Source organism: Drosophila nasuta, chromosome 3 (assembly GCF_023558535.2).
Source record: "Drosophila nasuta strain 15112-1781.00 chromosome 3, ASM2355853v1, whole genome shotgun sequence".
Classification (NCBI taxonomy): Eukaryota; Metazoa; Arthropoda; class Insecta; order Diptera; family Drosophilidae; genus Drosophila; species Drosophila nasuta.
In genome coordinates this window covers 40,499,664-40,527,111 of record NC_083457.1, presented here as the reverse complement: position 1 = coordinate 40,527,111, position 27,448 = coordinate 40,499,664, and the positions used below count along the sequence as shown (strand labels likewise).

Sequence of the window (27,448 nt, the reverse complement as noted above, 5' to 3'; positions counted from 1 at the left end):
ATTTATTTTCATAAATATTTTGAATAGAATTTATGACAGTTACTTATGAATTTTCATGTATATATCTTCAAGCTGTGACATTTTAACTGTATTATACCCTTAAAGTGAATAGTAAATGTCTATTTTTTTTCAATTCCTTCACCTCCCGCATTCGTCAACGTTTATGCTGATTGCTTTAGCTGTCATTAGACCCTCGTATAACTGTTTGCATTACAGGATATTCCAAGTTTTGTGGCATCGAATGCTCAGCATACGAAATGTGAATAAACAAAATGAATTTATTGCAAATCGAAATGGATTAGAAAACGCAAGCAGCAAGTGAAGCAAAAGGCGAATAGATGAAGCGAGGGATGTGTGTGTGTGTGTGTGTGTGTGTGTGGCAACGATGTCCAACTTAATTGACTTTTGAAGTGATGACTTCGGTCCAAAAAGTTGCCCCAAATTTGGGGATAAATTCCCTCAATATACACACACACACACACACACGCTAGAGAGATAAAAGCATTTAAATAATAAATGTGGCAAAAGTTTATGTATCTCGCAAGGCCGTAATCAAAGTTGCCTCCAATGAGTGAGAGCGGGAGAGAGCATAATGAAAACATTTACAAAATTGTGTGTGCCCATAAAATCAATAACTACAAATAACTGAAATTGGAGCAAAGCTGCTGCTGCAATAAAGGCGTAATTGAGTCGCATGCCACATGCCCCTTTTGCATTCGTTTTTGCTAATGATGTGGATTAAGTGTGCTCTCAACTGTGCCACTAAAAGTTGCAAGAAGTCGTTCCACGTTTAGTCGCCCAGGTGGCAAAACCACACAGAGAGAAAAAAAACTAGATTGAAAAGTAGATTTTAAATCTTGATTTAAGACTTTTTCGATCATCGATTTTTCGGTCATTATAAAAAAGTGGTAAGTGTCATAATTGTTACTAATATTATTGAAAAATTAGATAACATACATAAATGTATAAGAAATATATATAAAATAAACACACAACCTTTTTTTTAATCTAAATTTGAGAATTTTTGATATTTATTTAAGAATTTGGTGTCTTGATTTATTTTTGAGATTTTTCCCATTTTAGAAACAAATCTTAATTTAAGATTTAATTTTCTTGGTTCATTTTTGAGATTTTTCCATTCCAGAAACAAATCTTGATTTAAGATTTAGTTTTCTTAGTTCATTTTTGAGATTTTTCTATTCCAGAAACAAATCATAATTTAAGATTTTGTTTTCTTGGTTCAACTTAAAGATTTTTCCATTCAAGAAACAAGATTAAAATCTTGAATTTCAATATAGAGCAATCTAGACTTTTTGTAGAAGTTTGATATTAATTGCAGAATAAACTTTCTTGGTTTAATTTTGACTTCATCATCATCTTGATTCAAGATTTTATTCTCGCTTTTAGCACTTTTTTTCTTTCGGTGTTCAAAAATTACTCCAACCACAGTCATAATTCATGCACTTAAATCAATATGCTTAATTCATGTTTAACAGCGACCAACGCAGCGAGTGTTGCTGTTGTGTTTTGCTGTGTTTGCGGTTTTTGTGGCACGGCTGCAAAACTCGACGCGGCTGCAGTTTGGGCAGCACTGGACTGGACTAGGGGAAGGGGAGGAAAACTAATGAGATTTTCCGCTTGCAAATGAAAAGCTGGTTAAACGAATTACGAGCACAGCGAACGCAGCCACTGAGCATTGAAATGGATAACATGAGAGCGCGATGCATCCTCTAATTGCAATTATGGCTCTTCTTCTTGTTCGACAATAGATTATGCGAATGAGTAAAATGAGTAAAAACTATTTTGCTTGCAGCACAACAATTGCATTTCGCATGACAAATCTGCAGCGTGCAGCGTGCTGCAATTAGCTGCACATAAAATTGTGGTTAGACAATGCAGAAATTATTTCATATAACCGACATTCAGCCGTGTCCCAATTTAACGGCTCAATTAAAAATATATATATATATAAATAAAAATATACATAAAACATTAAATGACAAATGGTGTTTATTTTAAGTGCGAAATAGTTTAAATAATTTAATGACTAAAGTTTTAATTGCATGAAATTTACAATTTTCTAATTACAATATTTAAATAGTAGCAGTTTTTTCATACTAAAAGTAATTTAGTTAGTAATATATTACCATTTTAATACAATTGCCATGTTTAACAAAATTTCATAAATTATTTGGCAATACTATTCAAAATAGATAAGTGAAAACCACAAATAATTCATATTACATGTTTATTTGGAAAACAATAACCCATAAATAATTAAATGGCATTGGTTCAATTAATATACAAAATTAGAGCTTTTTAATTTGAACATTTAAATAGTTTTTTCACGTATTGAAGAATGTTTATCAAATGTATTGCCAGCATAGAAACCACAAAATTCAATAAATTTTAACATGTTTTTTTGTCAATTGGTCAATGACCAAAAATTCCAAATTATTTCATTATATTATGGAAACATAATTTAGGTAATTAAATTAAAAATTGTATGAAACTTTTTGTATTAGAAATATTAAATGAATTTGCCTCTGCACTACTTTAAAATATTTTACACTTTACGTCAAATTAATATCAATATTTTGCTGTGGTAAATTTAAAGCTGTGGTAAATTTAAAGCAGGCTGGATCTAAATGCACAAACAATATTTTTGTATGCAAATTATAATTTTCAAATTACATTTTTCATGTATTTTTTTTGTATAATTATTTATAGTCAAATGTATTTGCCGACAACGAAACTTTAAACTTATTTTTTGCACTTTAAAATACAATAATTTAAATCGTCAGTATTGTGATAAACTTTCAGCAATGTGGTTTATTGTGGTTTATTTACTCTATTTTGATTAATTCAAAAATGAATCATTTGCATGATTGCAACGACTTTTTAATAATGTATAGTAATGACACACCTTTAAGTTCCACATAACAACTCAACTCTTCTCTTTTCACTCAATTATAATTCAGATGAAGAATAGAATTAAAGCAACACCTTCGCGTTTTTACCCTAAAGGGTTGAAACATCCGCAACATCGAATCGATGTTGCAATTAAAATTAAGCTGCCCCAAAAGACAGTGCTCTTAATGCCTTTATAATGAAGTTCATAAACTTGCAAATCCAATCAAATGAATTGAATTGATACCTAAGCAACATTCGATGAAACCTCTTCATTCTCTTCTCCTCCTTTCCTCGATAGAAACGTACACAACTTTAAACAACAACTTCATTAATCAAGCAAACGACTGAGCAGAGAGCAAAGCAAAGCAAAGGCAAATGGCAACAAATTCTCAGAAATTCTTATGTATACAATAAAATTTTAATGTGCAACACTTCCCGTTCACAAACTGAGAAAACTGAGCAGCTGACCCAAGGCAGTGATAACTAACAACAAGAACAACAACAAAAGCAATGAGAAATACAATTAAAACAACAACAAGTGCACAATAAGAACACGAATAAGAACAACAAATAGCATTTGCAGCTAATAAATTTCATAACTCGAAACTCAGAGATATTTATTTTCATGTACTTTGCCTAAGAGTGCAGCTCGAAGACAACTGCTGCAAACAATTGCAGCAAGCGACAAAGTGTACCAGACAATAAAATACCCTAGAATTTGATTGAAGAGTGTGAGGTTGAATGTACCATATTTTAATATAAGGAATGAATTGAGAACTGCATTAAATTTGAATTATGTTTGAACTACAATAAAAGTTTAATTATTAAAATTGAATATTTGTATTTGTCCAGAGACAAGAGAAATAAAATATTTTATTATTCAAAATAATTTGATTAACGAGAATGTGGTTGAATATATTTAAGACAAAGAAATTAAGAACAGCATTCAATATAAATTCCATATGAACTACAATAAAAGCTTCATTATGTAAATTTAACATTTGTCAAGAAAAATAAAATATTTTATTACTCAAAATAATTGGATTTAAATATAAAGCATATGAATTAAGATCTCCATACAATATAAATTCCATATGAACTACAATATAAGTTTCATCACATAAATTTAATATTTCTCTTAGTCTGAGATAATAGAAAAAGAAAATGAATCATTATTAAAAATAATAACAAGATTTAGTATAAAATATGCTAGATATTTAGCTCAAAACTTGACACTATAAAATATAAAATAGCATTGAAAATGAGTTTTCATTTAAAACTTTAAAAATATGAAAAGTAAATATTGCAGAATGATTCTCAAAACGTCATTTAAAATCTCTTTATGTCAATCATTTGTATACTATTACATTAAGTTGGTTCATCAACAAAAATATAATAAAAAAAATATAAATATCCATTTCCTCAAAATTTATATTCCATAAAGTATCTAAAAATGTTGTCATTCTTTTTAATTGAAAAACAATTTCATTTCAATTATTTTTTCACTTCTTTAAAGTTCTCACAACCTTTGCTTGAAATTCTAATACTCGCCAATTTTAAAAGCGTATTCTTTTCCAGATGTTTCATTCGTGTCCTTAATCCTTGCGAATGTGTAAGCTAGTGGAGTTGTGTAACAAAAATGTTTTCTTCTCTTTTGCGAACTCCATTTTTGCCATTTATTTACAGCGTATTAGAGTGTCGACAAGCACAAGAAAAGAAACGAGGACAAAAGCAAAGTTACAAGCTCAGTTCTAAAACAGTTTCACCCCGAAAACAAGATGCACAAAAAGATTTGTGGTTTGTTTTAAGGGCAAACTGGAAAGAAGGGAAGGGAAGATGCATTTTTTATGAGCCGCAAAGTTGCAAACCGAGTGCAAAATAAACAAGTGCAAAAAAAGGAGTAAGAGAAAAAGGAAAACGAAAAGAAGTAAAATGCAATGCAGTGAAGTGAGACTCCATTTTTGTGGAGCATCAAAGTTCGTTTATCAACAGCTGAATTTTGGCCTGGCTAATTGTCTAATTATGCAAAAATTGTCTGGCTTTTATGAAGGAAGAAAGGATCGAGGCAAAAGTTTTCAGTATATTGAATTTGGTGTTGAGCGCTGCCCAAAATGAGTTTTAGTCAAATTCCATTTTGTGTGGAGCCCTTGGCGAAATGGAAAATAACAAGTAAGAAAGCTAAAGTTGAGTGTGCTCGACTGTGAAATACCCGCTACACATTATTAATAATATTCTTGAAATATACTACAATGATATATTATCAAAATGTTAAAATATATGAAATGTAAAATTATGCATTACATCTTATTCTAAAAATATACTGAATTGATATACCAAAAATAAAACAATATACCTATTGACATATTTGATACATAGATATACCATTTCATTCGAAATATACCATAAAGCACAGAATATATAAAAATATACTTGGCATATCGATATATGTACTTTTACATATAAAATATACCCTAGAGTACAAAATATACCAAACTATATTTGGTATACTATTAAGTTCATGGTATATTTCGAATATATATAGTTTGGTATATTTTGTACTCTCAAGGTATATCTTATATGTAAAAGTATATCGATATACAAAAAATACCAAACTATGTTAGGCATATCGATATACTATTACATATAAAATATACCTTAGAGTACAAAATATACCAAACCCAATTAAAACACTTGAGACACCATTTGACACTTGACTGTAGAAAGCGGAAATCGTCCCCCTCCAATAATAGTTCTAGTTCCAGTTCCAGTTCCAATTGCAGTTCAAAGTATGCAAATGATTTCCGTTTCACTCTCATTGCGAGCTACTTTACACACACATGTTTCTTCTCCCCTCCTTTCAAAAGTTGTGCGTGATTTTCGTTTATTTTTCGTTCTCACGATCCGTTTGATGACTCAAATATATGTTTATAGACTTTGTCGGAGCAGGCGATAGCAATTTTGCATTTTATGCGCTGTTTTTTTATATTTTTTGTTTTGTTCTCCCTTCTATGTGCTTTTCAATTTCTCTATGAAGTGCAGCAAATTGAATGAAACTGAAACTGAAACCGAAACCGGAAGCTTCTTTTTCTCTCTCCCTCTCTCTGTGATTCTAAACGGTGATTCGAATTGTGAGTGGGCGTCCAATTCAACACGTTTCAACGGGACTCAACACTCGTCACCATGCGATTTGATGCTGTTGCTATTGCTGTTGCTGTTGCGGTTGCTGTGGCAACAGTTCATGGCCAATTGAAAGTAGTGCGATATTTTTCAAACCTCAGCTAATAAAATGGAAATAAACTAATAAAAAGCTCCTCTCAGGTTGAGTGAATCAAAAGCGAACGAAAGAAAATAAAAAAAAAAATACTCCTCTAAAGGATGCTGTCATAGTTTTAGTGCAATTGCTCTTAGAATTGACCTTTCCTTTCCACCTTGGCTGTGTTAAACCTAAAAGTGCAACAGCAAACGCAATTGCAAGTGGAAGTGGAATCTAAAGCATCGCAAATTTAAATCAATAAAAGCGTGACTTGAAATCCGAGCCGAGAGAAACTTTATTTTTAGTGAAATTATTTGCAAAGGCAACCACAGCAAAAGTTGTTGAAATTATTATAAAACTAAATACTAATAATAAATAGAAACACTTGCGGTAAAAAAAGGTCTGAGGTTAATACGATCAGAGAATAAAAAAGTAAGATAAATTGTAGTTTGTTAAATCTCTATAAGAATAGAAATTCTATCATATTAAGTTTGCTAATGAATAAAGTTAAAATTCAATATTTGTATTTGAAGAAATTCTATAGTTCGAAGAACTCATATCCGTAACTCGAATTTATATAATAATTCTATAAACTTCTTTAATACATTCACATGGTTGCTAGTAAGTAACTCATGACAAAATAGTATTTTTCGAGATACTTTTTATAGTCTAACATAACAAAATATCTCACAACTTTCTGACCCATTTCTCCAGCTTTATGACATTTGACATAAAGCTAGACTAGACTCTCCTAATTTGCACCAACTAAGTATATTATGCAGTACAACTAATCTTTATATTTTTCGCGGTAAATCATATTAAAATTTGGCATAACGCAACAAAATATAAAATTAAATTATGTATTACATTTTTTATGTTTTACTTATTCAAAATAAACTATTTTTAGTTGAAGAAATCTAAGTTTATAAGCCACTTTATATTCTAAAAGACTTTTCAATAAAGTCTCACAATTATTTCATTTGTTTCTCGAACATTTTTTAAACTTCATTCATATAACTTCACATGACTTGGATAAGCTAACTAATTTATTGTTCATATATAACTTAATTACAAATTCTCAAAAAGCAACATAATAAAATTTTACAACTTAACTTTATTGAAATTATCAGTTCTTAATACACAAATCAGTTCAACAATTTTCAATGTATATAGTACTTTAAAATATCTCTGCATACAAATGCTAATTTCTCAAAACTTTCCATGTACAATTTAAGCTACTCCAGCTTTAAATTGCACTAACTAGCTATGCAAAAATATTCAAATCCCGCATATTTATTTTACACGTTGAATCAAATTACAAATCTGCATAGAACAACAAAATGTAAAATCGAATTAAATATTAAAAGCATTCAACACGATTCGCCACTTTTAGTGTTTATTTAAAAGCATTTAAATTTATGCGTTTTTTTTTTTGTGGTTTCTTTTTAAAAAACAATTCGCGCACTTGTTTCATATTTGCTTTCGGGTTTAATTAAATGCCATGCAATTCAACACCGTTCATTGTCGTTGCTTTCGCATTACTTGCAGTTGGCTACGTTGCTCTTTCCTCCTTCCTCCCTCCCCCTCTTTCCTTTATCATGCAACACCCACAACTACCTCCTAACCTTAACCCTCAACCTCCCGCGTTTTTGCTGCTTATCTAGAGGCTGAAAAACGACACCCATGACGTGAGTGTGCAGCAACAACAACAATAAATATATAACAGCAACTACAACAAAATGCTGCAACAACAACAACAACAACAACAAGAAGCAGCAGCTATAAGGATGCATGTGAAGTGGAAGTTAAGGGCCTGACGCTGCCATTTTCTTTGGCTTTACTGCGTCGTCTTAAGGCTCACACATGAGCTGATTACAAGGGGGCGAACCCACCTCCCCCCGCTCCCAACTGTAGCCACTCTTATCATCATCATCACATCATCATGAACGTTGTCGTCATCGTCTTCATTATGAGCAACTTGCGCGGTCGTTTAACTTTTGAGTCGGGGCGATTAAACGCAGCGAGAATTCTTGGACTCTCCATTTCCATTGCCATTGCTCGAGTTGTACGTGTGTGTATGTGTGTGTGTGTGCTGTGCTTATCACGTGTTTACTACACTGTAAAAAATTGCACTAAGCGCATTAATTGAATTGTAATTGCCGACGAAGAAGCAGCAGAAGAAGTCGGAGACGAAGTCGCGTCGAGTGTTTCAACTGGTTTAGCTACAGCAGAGCAACCACAGCGCATACTACGCTAAACCACACACACAACACACACATACACTACACACTCAGTCCCCACACAACACACACTCCCCACACACACACTGTACACACCTCGCTCTTCACTCCTCACTCGTGCTTGCATTTCCAATGCATTCTTGGGCTTTTGTGTGGCATTTACTTCGAGTGCTTTGGGTTTGGCTGCTGTTGCTGCCACAGCCCCGCTTAAAGGACGTTGAAGGTGAACAACTTGCAATGCAGTTGCAGTTGCAACTGGTATACACACACACACACATTTACACTTTCCCGGCTCAGCACAAAACAATGTGGTTCTAACCAGTTGCTCACTCACACTCTGAATACACTCACAACACTCACACACTCATTCAACTCCCATTCACTCCACTCACAGTTCAGAGCGAGGCAAGTTGCATTCGCTAGATTAGAACGTGTGGCAAGCAAGTCTCGGACAGCAAACATAAATTCGCGTCAATCATACGCCACGTGGGCCGCATTACAAACCGAGATTTGGGATTTCGCCTTTGGTTTTTGCTTTTGGGATTTACTTGCGCGCATTTTCAATTATTTTCTTCCCTTTTGCATGTTGCACGTTGCATGTTGCACGCTGCGCTCGCATTTCTTTTCTTGTTTTTTCTTTGTTTTGTTTTCACTCTGTGGCACAATCAATTTATTGCTCAGCGCTCGTTTTGCGCTCCTCCCTCGCCTCGCATTACTCACGTTTTTTTATTGGCCACTTGCCACGCCCATTACCACCGCCCCTCCCCCATTTATCGTTTAAGCTATTTAACCCTTTGTGTATTCTCTCAATTGCGATGCCTTTTAATTTTCTTCGCCGCAGCAGCAGCTTCTAGGCCAACTCTCTTCTCTCCGCTCTCCTCAGTTCTCGATTCTCCATTCTCAGCACATTCCCCGCGCTGCAGTTTTGTGCCATTTATGGCAACGGCTCAGCTTCAGTAAATTTCTGACATAATTGAGCTGTCGCAATTTACAACATCAGTTTGTAGAAGGGCCGAGGCAGGACGCAAAATTAATGAGTTGACTGTGTTGGCAGCAAAAAGGGTTTAGCCCAATCAAAGTGTGCAACACAGCACAGTAAATGTGTGGCACAGCACAGCATAGAAGAAATTGTCGAGAAAATGTATGTGCAACAAGCGACGAGTCATAGAACTTGCCACATTAATTGCATTCTCTTGCGAAAGCAATAAAAGAAGAAATATAATATGACCATAAAATGCAGGGCGACAACTAGCCAGCGACAAGGATTGAAAAGGAGAAAAGAAATAATTTTAAAAGAGAAAATTACGCTCAAATTAAATTTGGAATTTTAGAATTCCAAGTTCAACTAACCAGATAAATGACAAAACATTCTCATTCTGATACTTAAATAATTCCAAACGTGTAAAAAGTGAAGAATGTTTGAGAATTGTATGTTCCATTAACCAAAAAAAAATATATATATATTTATTAAAAAGAAAGATTTCTCTTAAGTAATTATTTAAGAACTTGCAATAAAAAGTATTTTCTTTAATAATTCTTTGGCTGATCTTAAATATTCCTTTCTAAAAAGAAAAAAAAATGAAAAAAAGAATTTAATTAAATTCTACAAGTCCAATAAAAGATATTAAACATAAAAAAATTTAAATAATAAATATTTTAGAAAACAATGCAATGAAAATCAATGAAAATGAAGATAAATAAGAATCTTCTGGAAGTTGTAAACTTATTATTAATCATTATTATTATCAATAACTCAGTATTATACAAATTATTCAAGTAATAAAAAAGTTATCTAAAAAAAGGATTTATGAAATAAAAATATAGATTTAAAGATTTATTTTAGAATATACATATATAAAAAAAGATATTTATGTTGATTATTATGCTCAATTTAATATACCCCGTAAAGTAGGTATACGTGAACCTAAAAAATACATTCAGCTACAAAAAATGCTGTCGCTTATTGATAAATTCTAAACAGAGGTTAAGTAATTAGAAAAAGCTTCGTAAGGGAACAAAAACATAGCCTGAAAACTGTCTGTCATTGTCAGTGACCCATAAATTTGCAGCAGAGATGAAATAAACAATAGTGAAGCGATAAGAAGTTGTAAGATAAAAACGCTCAACATTGACAGAACAACTTGTTAAACAACTGCTGAAATTGTAAAGAAATAAATATATTTAAATTGCATAACAATACTCCCTGCTATGGATTCGCGATAATTATCTAGTTACAACTTGAACTAAATTAAGTCTTTAATAAACTTCCTCTTTCTCATTTCCCCCTCTCTGCATGAAATGAAAATGACTTCATCATGTTTATCTCCCTTTTAAGCACAAAGCACACGTCTAATTAGTGCACAAATCATTCGCTCGTTATATCAAAATCTGCCAACAATAAACTTTATAATTTGCACACAAAGCAAACAGAAAGAGCGTAGAGAGTAGAAAGAGATAAAGCGAGGCAGAGAGAAAGAGAGAGAGAGGACGCTCTCGCTGAGCAGAAATGCTCACTCTGATCCGAAAAGTGACACAAAGCGCATGTAAACAGAAGCCGCACAAAGCGACGACAATAACAACACAAGGCGAAAGCTGTAAAGTTACATAATAAAACTAATAATAATTATCAACGCCATTGTCAAGGCAGCTTCCTCCCCCCTCTCGCTGGCAAAAAGGAAACCAAAACCGAAAACCAAAACATAGAACAAGCAAAAGAGTGGAAGAGAGAAGAGGCAGCTGCTGCTGCTGTGAGCGACAGCTGAAGAGAGAACAAGAACAAACGGGGGAAAAAAAAAAACTTTCGACGTTGATGTTCTGTTATTGTTTTCCGTGTTGTTTTGACTGCTGAACAGAGGCTGCTGTCCCCGCACTCACCCCATTGGCACTAGTCCGGCTATTGCCTACAGCTGTTTCTCACTGTGCTGTCATCTGGCAACTCCCACACACACTAACACAAACACACACACACATGGTTGACAGTGAGCGGCAAATGCGCGTTTGACATTGCGATGCCCGATGCTGCCATTTTCTATATGACAACAACAACAACAATGCAGGCCAAAATGGTCGCCAGGACAATAAAATGCCGTAATGAAAGTTTTGCAGCCATTGAAGAATGACGAACAACGAGCCTGAGTTTGAGTCTGAGCCTGTTCTCATCCTGGACAGAGTTATAAATGGTGTTTAATGGGTTTGTTGACTGGTCGCTATGCGTGCTCCTCCTCCCTCTCTCCACTCTGTCTGTCTGCCTTTCCTCCCCTTCGGTCTATTTGGCAACGAGTCCGCAGTTCGCTACGGTTTGGTTATGGCTTGTTAAGGACCGTAGCTTTATGGCTGTTTTGAAGCACTTTTTCACTCAACAACAGCATGATGAATGCATATGTATGTCCTTGAAAATGCTGCGAAATTGTCACATTTCTACAGCCTTACCATACTAACATCTGTACTATGTTGCCTGCGGGGGCAGGGAGCGGCTGAAAACCGTGAACGTCAACCATATGTGTGGCTTCTGTTTGAAATTGGAACTGCTTTTTTTTGTCATCCGTTCATCCGTGGTTTTGGAATGTCACTTACCTGCAATAAAAAGAATGAAAGAAAATATATGTAGTACGAAATATAAAAAATGACATCGTTGCGAATGGCTTAATATAATTTTATTATTCCTTATTTGATGTAGACTAAGAACAAGTTAAAGATGTCGAGTACTTTATATAAATAGAAAACAATAAATGTCTTGCTTTAGCATGGATTTAGAATTATATAATAGAGTAATCCACATGATTCCTATATAGGGGGTACTAATTTTGAAAAGAATAAGTTTTTAAGAGTTTTTAGAATTGAAAAATAAGTAAAGTTGGCATAAATCAAGCCTTTATCTCTGCTGGCACTAAAAACTTTAAGCAGTTTTTAATTTCTCTATTTAAATTCTTCTTCTTCTTTCAAGAGCATTTTAAATTATACTTTAATTTCTCATGCTAACACATTTTCATCTGCTTCACCTCAGCCTTTTAAATACTTCTTACAAATAAAATGAGAACTCCTTTCAAATACTTCATACAAAAAAATTGACAACTACAATTACAAAAGTAGTTTTCAGATATTGCAAAAATACTTTCAAATAATTCTTAACATTTAAAAAATTAATTTACATAATTTCGGAGTGCCAATTAAAATCATCTTGATACCTAAATCCTTTGATGTTTTCGTATGAATAAAGTAGCTACTTTAATATGATTTTCAAACATTGTAAAGTACTTCTAACAATTCTTTAAAACTTTAATAATAATTCATTCATATTACTTAAATGCAACAGTTTTTGTGTCTGCTTTGCCAGCTTAGTAAATAAATCAAAATTGTAAAATCTTAGAAAATGCATAAGATGCACTTCATCATTTGAGCAATTAGAAGTAAAACTTAGGCTTTAACTTCAACTGGCAATAAATTTTCCACTCCATTAGTTCAAGAAAATTGTTAACTTTAAGCACATCCTTTCGTTGCTTTGAAGACTTTTCAAATGTCATCGACAGCATAAATCAATTTATGCAATATTTTAATTCGCTTTAATCAAAGACCGTTTGCATAAACCAAGCTTCGAATGCTTATGTAAGAGAACCCACACTTAATTTTGATGCAACTTTCAGATATCAGATATCAATTTCAAATAAGTTTGCAGCTCAACAACTTTATGACGCAATTGCAAAGTTCTATTGCAATGCAGAGAGAGTCTGTGAAATATTGAGAATATATTTTTCAAGCTATCAATTAGGCTGCTATATTTTATGGGAGGAACAACAAGAAATACATAAATATGAATGCATATCTTATTTCACGTATTTCAAGAATGAACCGAGCAGACGTCCGAGCGGCTCATAATAAATTTTCCACAGCGGTCGACAAAGAGAGAGAGAGAGAGAGAGAGAGTGCACTGAGACGTGCACATACAATTTATATGAATATTTTGCCAGCAAATTTGCATATCATAATTGTGAATTGTTGGCCTATCCTACAACATGCATCTCTCTCATCTGCTTTGTTGCAGTCTCTCGCCTGCCTCTCGCTCTTTGTGTGCCGCATTCAATCAGCTCGTTGTCTGACGTTGACGGCTCTCGGCACGCCTCTTCTCGCTTTTATCATTGGCATTTTATTTACGTGCCCCCGCGCATCATATACCAACAGAGACAGAGTGAGAGACAGAGAAACTGCCACAGTGAGTCACTGAGTCACAGTCACAGAGTCACATTCGCAGTCACTCAGTCAGTCAGTCAGTCATTCAGTCTCGTTCGTTTAGATGAGATTTCCCCCCTTCTCGAATCTTCCTCGTCTTCTCCTCTCAGTTGGCTTTGTTTGCCCTGCGGCAAGGCTAATGTCAAGGTTGACTCAGCTGTCGCAGCCTGTCGAGGCCTGCGGCATCCGCTTGGATTTGTGTTGCATTCGAAATGGATTATAATTGAGTTGAGCTGCCGTTACAATCTAGCCTTAACCCACTGTCCAGCCAATGGGTTGTTTTATACCCCAAAAAAAAGTGCAGGCAGGAAATTGAGGTAAGCATTTGGAATAACAAACTTGTTGTTACTGTATCTCAACTTCAAAGAAAACTATATAAAGGGATTAAAGACAACTCGTTGAGGGGGTGACACATAAGGGTTATTTCAGATCTTATGATAATGTGTATGAAAAGAAATAATTTCAAAGAAAACAGAAAGGAATACAACTCAAACGAAGTAAGAGGAATGCATAATTAAATGAAAAAAGTGTTTTTAAGAATTGAATTGTTTAAGGGCAATCATTTTTTAAATTCAATTTATTCATTACTCATAAAAATATCAAATTAAGATAATTGAAAATAGCATAACATAAGGGTTAATTCAGTAAATAAGTGAATAAAGAATTGCATAAAAATCAAATTACCCAAAGATGCATCAGAAGAAGTAGAAGCAGGGGAACAAGAAGAAGAAAAAAAGCAAGCACTAAAGTTTAACAAACTGCTGAGCACACAATTGGTTCATTTGGAGCATTAAACATGTCCACTAGGCAAAGTTTTATGCAAACAACAAAAACTATACGGGCAGGCAGTCGACAGGCAGGGTTAAGAACGAAATTATCTTGCGGCAAGGTCCGAGTTGCATGAAGAGAGAGAGAGAGAAAGAGAGAGAGAGAGTCGATTTCTGGATCGGATGAATGCAGTGAGTGTCAGATAGTGTGTGTGGCATGATATCCATGGCTTGTTAACCCCAATTAGTATGCATTTGTGTTACCAACAATTTCTTTTTCTTTTTTTTTGCCGAATGCCAGTGTCGAAGTGAGGCAACTGAAACTGCAACTTCCAACTGCAGTCAGTCAGTAACTCTTGCAACTGAAACTCTCTTTTTCTCTGTGGCATGCCACATGTTAATTAAAACTGAACACAAACACTCACACTCGCACACACAGGGAACAAAGTGTGTGGCATTCTTCTGGTTATCAGTGTGCAGCTTTAACTCAACGGCAACTTCTTGTTCTTCAACGTCATCTAACGTCATTTGTTGGGGTCTGAGTCTGCCTTTTCTTTCACTTCAATTAGTGGTTTCATGTTGTGCATGGCAGCCAGCTCTTGAGATTTATATCAGCCATATGTAGAGCATGCCCCCTGCTCCCCTGCTCCCTTATCCCTTCTCCGTCTTCTTCTTCTTGAGTTGCATGTCTGATGCTGCCACTGGTGCAGGATTAAATTGTATGCCGCGTTAGCTCACACACATACAGTCTGTTACCAGTCGTTCATCAACGTCTTGCACCGCCTCTTGCCTCAAAGTTTCGTCTGCGGCTTCATCTTCAACTCCCATCTCCATCTTGCTCATCTTTCGTCTTCGTCTTCAAGTTTAGCTGCAACTTCAACTTCAACTTGGTCTTGGTTTCGGTTTGAGGTTTTTGCGACCAGCAGCAGGTGCTGTCTACTTCTCATATATACTATGTACGTATAGACAAAGTGTCAAATGAGTAATGCAAAACAGTCGGAAGCGCAGTCATAAGAAGCCTGGAGCAGCTACTTATGCACTGAGAGAAATATTTAACTGACAATCTTGTTTTAAAAAATCAGTTTCTGTTAAAGTAGTACTTTTACATTTTTTTTTAATAAAGTTGCCCTCAAAATATGACGCTTTTAATTAACTCAACTTATTTCCAGACTAGCTTTTTATATTCATAGAAACCGGATTTTTAAAAATATTTTAAAATAAGTTAAGCAATAGATAGTTATGTATAATAAAACTTTACAAATTTCTTATTTTTACTCTTAATTAAAATTGTATTAATTTAAAAAAAACGTTATTGTCAATCGCTTTTTAAGTAAGTAAGTAAAATATGGGTTTTAAATTATTCATATTTTTCCAACAAAAACTAGAAAATTTTAAAGTGCTTCTTAGTGTTGCCTACACCGAAAAAAATGCTTGACATTTAAAGTAAGCATTCAAAAATAAGTTTAAAAAAAAGATTTTCTTAAGATACTTGCTTTAGGCTTGAATTTCTTTAATCAATAGATGAAAAAGATGAAAATTTCTACACCGAATTTAGGAAATCAATATTTTAAGGATTGAAAAATAAGTATATTTTAATATCGGGCTTTTTTAATGAATTTTTTTCAATGTATACTCTATGTGTCGCTTCATTTAATAAATATCATATTATGCCAAGCATTTTATAATTTACTGCTAGGCTTTTTCTCTCAGTGTTGTCAATCGTTCGCTGTCATATGGCGAAGAAACTTTAACTACGAGGCTTTACTTTATTATGACACGCAATTTGGGCGCCTGAGTGTGAGTTGTTGTCTTTGTTGCTGTCGTTGTTTACGACTGTTCTTGCTACAGCTCAGCAAGGATTTGGAGGCCAAGCAGAAGCAGAACAAGAAGCAGAAAAGGAATCGGAGTTGGAGTCGAAGTAGAAGTCTCGAAGTCGGCTGCTGATTGCGCCTGACTCGCTTCCTGTTTGTGCTTGGTTAGTTAGTCAGTTGGCTGCTTCCCCAGCTGTCATGCATATGAAAGTAGGTCGTAAATCTTCAACACCGCCGCTCTTCCTCTTCCTCTGACGTCTTCGTTCCGTGTTCTTGTTCTTGTTGCTATTGCATATTTGATGGACAGCGACTGCACACATGAAGTGCACATTGCTCTTTGATTAATAACTGCAAATTGCTGTAATAGATCGAGTGATTTTCATTGCCGGCTGTCGTTGATGCTGCTGCTGTCACTCGTAACTCACTCATAACGCTTGGCACCTGCGGAAATTTGAATTTTGAATGCATCTCAAGGGTATCCAATAACCCAGCAACAACCCAAAATGCACAGCTGCAAGCTGCTTATAAACTGCACTTTTGATAGATTGTGTTTAAACGTGTAATAATCACACATGCAATTACAAGACACTGACAAATCTTTAGATGCATAACAGCATGATAAGCTCCTTTGATCCAAGTGCAAAAGGCCAAGGCACACAGTCTTGAATATTCATAGACAAAACGATTTCACAAAGTGGCTATTAAATGTAATAGAATGCTTTAATAGCTAGTCATAGAAAAGCAATTGAATGCTTCAAATATGAATGTGTAATGATTACGAGTGCAAAATATTACAAAATAGTAAATAAAATAGATTGAAATTTTAACATTAAAATATCAATTATTTTTATTCAAATTTGTTGGTAATTGATTGATTTAAATTTTAAAAAATTGTAAGTATTCGGTGATAAATTGAATTAAAATAAATAAAAAATTTAAGAAGAAAAAAATCTAAGATCTAATGAAAGTCTTTATGATTCCTAGGCATCTAGGAATCCAATAAAAAAATCTCCAAAGAAAATATTTCAATGTGAAATATTTTGTATTCCACAGTATATATTGAGCATATTTGTAGTAGTAATCAACAAACAAAATATAGCGCTTGCTATATTTTTAATTTTTTGGTATATTATATTTATATATTTAAGTTTTTAGATATATTTATGCGGTGAATTAAAACGATAATACCGTGTTTGGTGTATTTAGTATTTTTTTTTGTATATTTAATTAATTTTTTTAATATATTTATGTGATTTGTTTAAAAGATAATACCAGTTTTTGATTTCCTTTTATTGAAATTGGGAAGCAGGATTTTAAAGTTTGGTCACACTCCATTGTATTTTTCTTACTTAATTGTTGGTTTCCTCGACTTAAATTTCAGCAATTACATATTTGTGCTTAACATATTTATAAATTGGTCCAGGTTTCCATTATCCTCTTTCACTCTTTTGTTATTTCACTTAGCTATTCATTTAGCTGAGTGCTTCAGTCGATTTTTTTGCTGGTGCAAAAATAAACTGCTTTGCATATTTCTGCATAGTTGGAACAACTTTAATTTGCCTTGAAACAACAAACTGTGCCAGTGGTTTCAATCAACCCAATCAACCTTTGACATTAACCTGGTCATTTCTCTTGTTCTTGTTCATAACACAAGCCAAAACCCTTTTCTCCAACCACAATTCTCCATCCATTGTTCCATCGTCCCATTTGCCATTTGGCTACTCATAATTAGTTTCATTTTTGCAGCTGTCACAGCATTTGCCTTTTGGGCTACATTTACAATATTTTACATGTCCAAACCTCGTTGTCCTCGGTGTCCTGTCTCTCTGCCTGCTGTGTCTCTCTGTCCACAATTTTAATTGAATAAAGTGCACTTTGCGCCCCATCCCCATCTGGTTTGTGTGACACAACTTGTCACACTTTCAATGTGAAATGTGAGGCGAGTAGTTTGAGAGACTGCTCGTAAAAGTGCGCCAATAACCCACTGCACTTTATAACCCCGAAAAGTGAACCTCACTTTGCCACGTTAGATCTCATCTCATGGAGGCCTACTTTACTTAAGACACATAAAAAAAAGAAGAGGCGACTATAGAGTGATGTTGCCTTGAAGCTGCGGGTAGCTTTCCTTTCTCTCTCTCAGTGCTTTGCCCCATTCATTTTTGTTAATTTATAGCCAAGACAGCGAGTGGCAAGCGATGGGAGGAGGAGGTGGAGGTGGAGGTTGAAGTTGGGGGCTGCTGGGGACGACCATTGCACGTCGCAAGTGGCAATGCTTAAAACTTTGTGCTACGTGACTCGACAAGTGTGTGGGGCGAAAGGGGGGCGTGCAACATTTAGCCCAATACGTGGCTCAATACTCGCGCACGCACACACACGCACACCCACACAGACAGACACACACTTGCTCTGCTTACAGATTGCTAGAGCATGTCTGCTTGTTACAGTGGCATATTCTATCTCTCCTGTCTGCTGGCTGCCTAATTTCCTTCTCTCAGTAGCATCTTCAACTCAACACACACACACACACCACCCTCTCTCACACACACACACATCTACATAAAAATCAGGTCATGTTCGCTGCTCAAAGTAATGGAATTTGTAATGCGTTTTCCGTTCCTAACCTGAACTCTCAACCAACTCTCGTCCCCAAAAACTTCTTGCCGCGGAATGTCGTTTTGTGTGCTCGTCTCTCTGTCTTGGTTACATTCTCCTTCTCCTACCCTTCTTCCACCCCTACCCCTTTCCTTGCTGCCCCCTTCTACATTTTCGCCAGCCAGCCAGCACAATTAACTTCCTCGTGGGCTGCCCTCCACCATCAAGTAAGTTCTTCACTCTCTGTTCTGGCTGTCAATGGCTCCCAGTCAAGTGGCAGCGCATCGAAGACGAAGAGTTCTTACTCCCACTTCTCCCCTTCCCCCAATCCTACCCCCCATTCCCTTTCTATTCGTTTGCTCGTTTCGCTTGTTTGCCATTATTAACAATCTTTGTTGGGCGCTTTTGTGAGCACGCCATGTGTTTCAGGCATGCTCCTCTTCCTCTCAGCTCAGCTCAGCTTCTTCTTGGTGCAAATGTATTCAATTAGTTAACTGAGAAAAATTATATCATTAGCTGCAAAAAAGCAGGCGGAGAGGCAAAGGAAAACTCCACAGAATGGAGCAGCTCCTTCCTCAGCTCTTTGGGCGCCCTGTGGGCAGCTGCTTCTTTATGCTGGCAACGCGACATTGCGCGATTCTCCATTCCAAGTTTATTAAAATTAATAATTGCCTTTGTCGTTCACGTTCTCCTTGTCGTTGGGTGGGCAGGTTGTATGTAGCTATGTATGTATGTAGGATGCGCCTCGAGGGATACTTTGATACTTTTGTTGGACAGGTGGTGGGCAGTTTGTAATGATGTGCGGTGTGGATTAACCAGGAGTGGAGAGGAGTGACTGAGAGAGAGAGAAAGCCCTTGGGTTGGGGCCCAGAAGATAAACTACTCTTTATACAATGAAAGTGCCTTCAACTTCCTGTTTAACCTTTTGTTTGCCTTTTCGACAAAACTAATTTCATCTCTAATTTGCAAATTACAATAATTTATGCAAATTTATTCTATCAGCACCAAAATTATGTTCTGTTTAGTTGTTGAAGCGCACATTTCCAAGAGGGTTAAATGGATACTCATGAGCTGCTTTAGTTTAATGCGAAACATGGAGGACAAGCAAAGGACGCGATTATAAAAAATAAATGGACAGTGGGGAATAAATATTATAGTAATGAAAGTTGCAGCTTTGAGTTGGTAGCAAATAAAAATTCTATTACAAAATGTTGACTTTATGAATATAAACCCATTTATAAATAATAATATACAAAATATTATTATCAAATGAAAAATGTCACAAATGAAGGATGCAGAATAAAGAAATTATTGGAAAACTCTAATTTAACTTATTTACTTAAAAATAAAAGAATTTGTAAATAAATTGAGCAATTAGTTAATAAAAGAATGATATATTTATGGTTGCAGAATTATAAAACTTTTTGAGAACTCTTCAAATAACCATTTCAATTATATCATATCATATCTAACATAAAACAAATGAGAACATCAAACAATTGGTTGAAAATTCTTTAATAATTTGAACATTCAATTATATGTAAAAAAAATAATGTATTATGTCTATAATGCGACTTTTAGAACTAGTTATTCCTAGAAACAAGTAAGAAAGTTACAGTCGAGTGTGCTCGACTGTGAGATACCCGCTACCCACATTTAATAAAGGCAAAATATTGCGGTATCATTTTCAAAATATACCGAAAATACTAAAAAATACTAAAAATATACCGAATAGTATGTTTGGTATATCGATATAGTACGCCATTCAAAATATACCATAGACGGCACAATGTGCCAGATTGTTGGCCAAAGCAACTAAGACCCCTAGTAAGTAGGCGTTTTTTCCCATACAAAAGTATTTATTTAATAAGTTCCACAATTTTTATCTGATCGCAACCAAATTTTAAGGAATCATAACTACTACAGTAATTATTGTATATACCAAAATTCGTAACTCTAGCTTTAAAATTACGCTTGTTATTCGATTTTTTTCATTTGCGGGGGCGGAAGTGGGCATGGCAAAAATTTGAAACAAACTTGATCTGCGTGCAAACATAACAAATGCTGTCGAAAAAAATTATAGCTCTATCTTTTATAGTCTCTGAGATCCAATGTTTCATACGGACGGACGGACAGACGGACAGACACACAGACGGACAGACGGACATGGCTATATCGTCTCGGCTGTTGACGCTGATCAAGAATATATATACTTTGTAAGGTCGGAGGTGCCTCCTTCTACCTGTTACATACATTTCCTGCCGGCACAAAGTTATAATACCCTTCTAAACTATGGGTAGCGGGTATAAAAAAGTTCTTGTAAGATGATATTCATCTTCATACATCGTTTTGAGTTTAAAAAGTCTTGTTGTCAGAGCGAAGAAAGTTCAATAATATTGTTCTTGACTTTTAGAGGACAAATTTTCAGTCTGAGCAAAGGAAACATTCTTCATCATATCTTTAATATAACAGTCGAGCCTCTAAGCATAAGAAAAAATAATAAAAATACATCAATACCATGTCAAATATCTTATGATTCATGACTCATGCGATACATATTCAAAATTTGAGTGTGCGTTGTTAATTTCTCGCAACTGATCACCAAATTGGATGCTATCAAATTTAAGCATCTTAAATGATTCGAATTGGCGATTAGCGAGTACAATGTTTAGCACTCAGCTGACCATGAATGAATGAAATTCGCTATTGCCTATCCTGAATATTTAATGGTCTATCAATTGATTTTCATTCAAAATGCGCCGAAAAACTTTTGCTGACCATTGAATTTTTATTGCAAAACGCAACGCAACACAATTTAATTCAATTGCGCGCGACTATTAAAAGCTGCTCGCTGCTGCTGCTGTCGCTTTAATCCGATTAAATTCAATTGAGCAAACATTTGTGAGCTGCCTGCCATAAGCACACAAGTAAATATAGATGTATATACAAAATTTTGTGTATATATATATATATATATGGGTCATATCAGATGTTGTTCCAAAAGTTTTGCAAGTGTGCCTCAGCTAAATGGCGAAACTTGCACGAACGAACAAACGAACCGCATACAAAAAAAAACACTTTGACTTCAGATTGGCAACAAGGCGGCAACAATACTGTTAGCCAGCCACGCCCCACAGAGCGCCGCCGCACATCGATATTTGGCTGCACTACCCACTTGACTACCCCCCACCGGAGTACTACAAAGTGGGCTTGCCACTTCCCCATTCCATGTGGTGTGCGCGCACACTATTTTCGAGAGTGCATGCCACAAATTGCAGCTATCAAACTTTAGGTTGGGAGCATTTTGCAAAATGTTTAAAAATACAAAGTGCAAAATGCCAACAAACAAACCAAACAAAGTAACAACAACCACCACAACAACAACCACAATAACAACAACAACAACAGGCGACACATCGAAAAAGAACATGGCACATTCCAATGGTAAGCAAAATTTTCTATTTTCACACACTCGTTGGCCCAAATCCAAGAAATATAGCCAGCGGATACATCTAACTATCTATATGAATATCATCCTCTATGTATATTTTTTGTTTGCATTTTTTTCTGCTCAAGTGTGCTAAAGTTTTCTTCGAGCAAAGTGCGGGAAATCCGCGCAGAACAAAATAATAGTAAGAATAATAATAATAATAATATTATCATGCGGTCTGTTTGCGTGGCAGACAGCGCGAGACACATCACCAAGAATGTTCTGTGTGCCACAGTCTGTGGACACACGCGGCGTATGAGTAACGCGCTTGCAATGCGAACAACCCAAAAAAAAAAAAAACAAAATCGAAAGCAAAAGGCAAACACACACATCATTTTTTTCATATTCATTATGCGCAATTATAAACAATAATAATATCTACTCTAGTTTTCTGTTTTATAGAGCAGTAGCACAAGTTCAACAAAACAACAGAAAATAAAAACAAAAACAGCAACTGCTCAAGTTCAAGCAAAAGTAACTTGTCTTAATGCCTTAAATCGCCATTAAGTCACCCAGTTCCAAGTTCAGCTGAAGTCGTTAAAACTGTAAGGTCTTCAAGCCGTCAAGTACTTATGACATGATTGTCATTGCTTAATAAACAATTGCATAAAACATCAAGTGTAAGCGACAAGTTGTCTGTGCTCGACTCTCTGTCCATAAAAAAAACAACATCGATATAAAAAGCATGTAGTTATTACTCCAGCCATAAGAGAGGTCAGTTACCACATTGGACAACACTTTACGACAAGCATATTTCTCAGGCTTCTTTTCTATGAAATGCCATTAAATAAAATATTGAAGTAGAGAGTGACTGACAACTTTGAACATTATGATAAAAGATTATAAGTATAATATAATGTATAAGTATACAGAATATACGGAAATAATTGTAGTACCTTTTATAAGCTTTACTTCTTTTTTATAAAATTCTCTAAAAATAAATTCGGTGCATATCACAGAAATTTAGTCCAAGATATGATGTGCATATCTTACAGTCAAATATCTAGAGATCCCTAAATTCAGTTTTTTTTTGTTAAATAATTATTGATTTTTATTTTTACTTCATTGTACGAGCAAAACAAAAAATAATTATTATGCTTATTTTCGAAGCTTTACTTTTTATACACACAATCAGATAAAAGTTGTAGAAGTTATTCCAAAAATAGTTTCATATGCTTTTGTTGACAATTTGGTATATTTTAAAGGTTATATATCAAAATACCAAATAAATCTTTCGGTATATTTTAGTACATAAGTTGACAATCTGATATATTTTATAAGGAGTTTAATATCGATATACCAAGTATAGCTTTTGGTATATCAAGAGTTTTTTGGTATACATATAAGTTTACAATCTTAGTATATTTTGTAAATGTGTTTAAACCGATATATAGCTTTCGGTATATGTCAGAAAATCTGGTATAATGTATAATTAGTTTTATTGCGATATACCATACCAAATATAGTTTTCGGCATATTTTATTATTTGTTATGCGTATAATAACATTAATATGTTATGTTTCAACAAATAATTGTTTCTTCACTTTTCGTTACTGTACTTATTAAAATAAAAATTATTAATAAATAAAATAACAATAAATTTAGAGACACTCAAGTATTGCTGCAACTAATTGTAGTATATCTTAGTTCAGCTTCGTTTAAAACCATTTATTTATGTACTTCACATCCTTACTTAAATTATTTACAAATGTGTTTCTCTAAAATAGTGAGTAACTCTAACCAAATAAAGCTCACTTTATACGCTAGATAAATTTAATAAAAATAAATGCAGAGACACTTAAATATTGGGGCAACAAATTTTAGTCTGACTAAGTTTTAATTTGTTAAATTATGTTTAGTTTTTGACCTCACATGTATTTAATTAAGATGCATAAAGACAAGTTCATGCTCTGCAACACCACAATGCCACATTTTCCAGCTGTTAACTGAGCAAAGTTACAGCTTAGACAGAGAAGTTTTTAGTAGCGTGAACCACATTGTTAAGCTCGTCAGCAGAGATCCAGACAAGGTACTTACACATAAGGATTTGTCTGCGACTCATGTATCCCGTCAAATATGGTAGTCGAGGCAACTGCTAATTGATACAACTGGCCAGCAGCGAGGGAGAAGTCAAAGGATAACAAGGCGTCGAGCGCACTTGAAAGGGATTTGCACGAAAACTATTTAATAAATATATACAGAAGACAGCCAGAGAGGAAAGGAAAGCAGGAAGCGAAACCCTTTGACTTTTGAGCTGGCGACACGCTGGCCCCAAAATGCAGCGATTTGTAGCATGCGACATGTCGCATGTGGACACCGTGGGGCGTCGTCCACCGTTTGCGTTTGTTTTTGTTGTTGTTGTCACTGATGGACACAGGGAAAACTTTTGTCCCCAAAAAGACAAAAGAGAAAACGAAAATTGAGAGAAATGGAAGCAGTAAAGTTGCTGTTTGGAGTTGGTTTCGTGTCTGTGCTGTTTGCATAAAATATGTAATTCAATTTATACATTTTTCTATGGTGTCTGTGTGTGTGTGTGGCAGGCGACAATTAGAATTTCTGATAAGCCACGCATTAAAGCTGCTGCCCGTCAATCGCCGAAAAACAACTGTCGCAGTTGTTTCTCACTCCCTCGCAAAGCCATGGCTGAAACTTTCCGAGGTGGAATTAGTGCAAACAGACGCATAAATAACAGACAGCATAACACCTAAGACTTTGATGCTCAGTAAAATTACGGAGGGTGTGTGTGTGTGCCATAGATTACGATGTGAGTGTGTGTGAGTGTGCGGTGTCTACTAATGTCTATGAAGTGGCTTTAAATGCAAATATTTTACATTGATATGCTAAACAGATGCGTCTGTGTGTGACTTTCGTCTCGTCTCGACTGTCTCGAGTTTTTGTTGATGTTTCTACAATGTTGCACAATGCATTTTAAGTAAACAGATCAGATAATGAATGCATTGAATTTATTCGATATGCCATCAAATCAGTGAATACCACAAAAATGAGTAATTGAATTGGAAATTTAAAGACATAAAAGCAAACATTATGCATGCAATTGGAGTAAGTGTTTAGAATATTAAATAAATAAATCAGTTCGTTGGTTAATAATGATATTTGAATAAAGCATATTCTCAGAAGAGAAGTTGTTAGCACTTCATTCATCATTATGGAAATATAATACAAATTTGCATATATTTCATAATCACAAAAATAAATAATAATTCATAAAATTTTATTACTTGAAATGATAAATTATAAAATATACATGCATTCAAATATTTAATTAGCGAAGTGATAGAAAACGAAATTCACATAAAATAAATTTTATGACAAATAATAAAACATTCATACAAATATTTTATTGTGTGTATTATCAGTGTGATACAAAAGAAAATATATTTAATATCAAAAGGAGTAAACCAAAATCGAGCGACATCAATCAACCCATTTAGCATCTCTAAACACACTAAATTTGCAAATTAAATGCAAATTTTCTCAGCAATTTTCAGGTTTAACAATTTATGTGTACGCTTCAACATCTTGTTGTTCGTTTCTTAGTCTAGTCTAAGCAGCGTTTAAATATTTAACAACATTTATCTCATAACAAGCTCAGTCATGTGAACAGTTCAATGACCAACGACTATAGAATTTTGTTGTATAATTTCGTTTAGAAGTTTTGCCTCATCAAATTTGACATGTGAATGTGAACACTCTTAGATATGCATAAATTCACGCCTGTCTCTTATCGCACAGCTTCTGCCTTTCACCCAAAAAAAAGTCGTATTAAAATGCATAAATTATTTTTATAGAAAAATTCGTAAAACCAAGTTAAAAGTATCTGCATAATTTTTGCATGCAAAAACAGACAAAACAAATCCAATCAAAGGAAGAAGAGAAAAATACAACAACAATGTGAGTTGCTTGACAACTCAATTTAAATAACAGCAAAGAAAAATAATTAAATCAAATAGAACTAAAATAGAAAAGCCAAAAGTGGGAGACAACACAACGAAGTTTGGGAGTAAGGAAAGGAGTAAGTAGAAAACCTAAAATAAAGTGAACTCAAATGAAATTTGTTGCATATATTTCGCTCAGCGCCAACTAATTCAATTAACACAATAAAAACGCCACACAAAAGCCAAACGGAGCAGCAGCCGCATCGTCATCATCAGCAGCAGCAGGAGGAGAGCCTTTGATTGCCAAGTTGACTTCAGCAGCAGCAGCAGGAACTGAGAGAAGCTAAGGCAAACTGAGACTGTCCTTTGTTAAGGTGCGCAGCTAAAGGCAAAGACCGGGTCCTTGCCCTCTCACTCGCTTGCTTTCTGTCTTTCTCTACTCTTCTTTGTGTGCGTTTGTGTGGCGCCAGCTTGAAAGAAGCAGCAAAGCGAAACAAAGCATGGGGCCAGGCCCCAAAAAGGAATCTAATGTAGACCAAGCTTCAACTTTTAGCTTTAGCTGCACTCCAAATCCCCTTCACTCGCACTTCTTTATGGCACTGGCACTGACACTGGACGACTACTCGGCAAATTTGTACACAGCACACGCGTCGCAGAGCGCGTGAAGCTATTCGCATGCTCCAACACATGTGGGCAGCAAAGGCGGCAGGCAGCTCTGGCAGCAAGCAGCTCACAATGCCAGGAAACTCTGGCAGCCGACAGGACGAAGAGGAGGATGACGCTCAAGGCTCAAGTGCACTAAATGCAAGCGGCAACATCCGTTTCATAAACGTAAAACCGGCAACTACACTTGCAGAAATTTAAAGCAACACTAAACTAGAGTTGCAAAATGTTAGAGGTAATTAAAATTGATTTGCTACAAAAATGTGTCAAAAAAAGAAATGAAATTATATATTATTCCATTATATATAAGTTATTAAAAACCAATGAACTATATTTTTAGAGCAAATATTAAAACAATCTTTATATCAACATTCAGCATCCAGCATAGATCTTGATTAATCATAAATTATTTTCTATGTGTGTTTGTTAGCATATTTTAATCACTTTCCTAATGCTAATAATTCGTATCTATAAATAAAATCGTTTCTACTTTTTATTATAGAAGATATTTTTAAAAAGCTGTTTTTCGGATTTATATTTGTATTATCTACAATACATTGCTAATTCTTTTAGAAATTAAATTGAGTATTCATAAATATT

At 34.8% G+C, this 27,448-nt stretch overlaps 1 protein-coding gene and 1 long non-coding RNA gene across 3 annotated transcripts in view; one reads left to right on the top strand and one right to left on the bottom strand.

Annotated features, from left to right (window-relative positions):
• Positions 1 to 27,448, bottom strand: part of LOC132789183 (cyclin-dependent kinase 14) — a 140,000-nt gene that overhangs the window by 95,556 nt on the left and 16,996 nt on the right. The gene's annotated exons all lie outside the window — the stretch shown is intronic.
• LOC132790961 (uncharacterized) lies at positions 25,918 to 27,171 on the top strand. Its single transcript, XR_009632844.1, has 3 exons — positions 25,918 to 26,201; positions 26,261 to 26,322; positions 26,385 to 27,171. It is a non-coding gene; the product is annotated as an uncharacterized LOC132790961 (long non-coding RNA).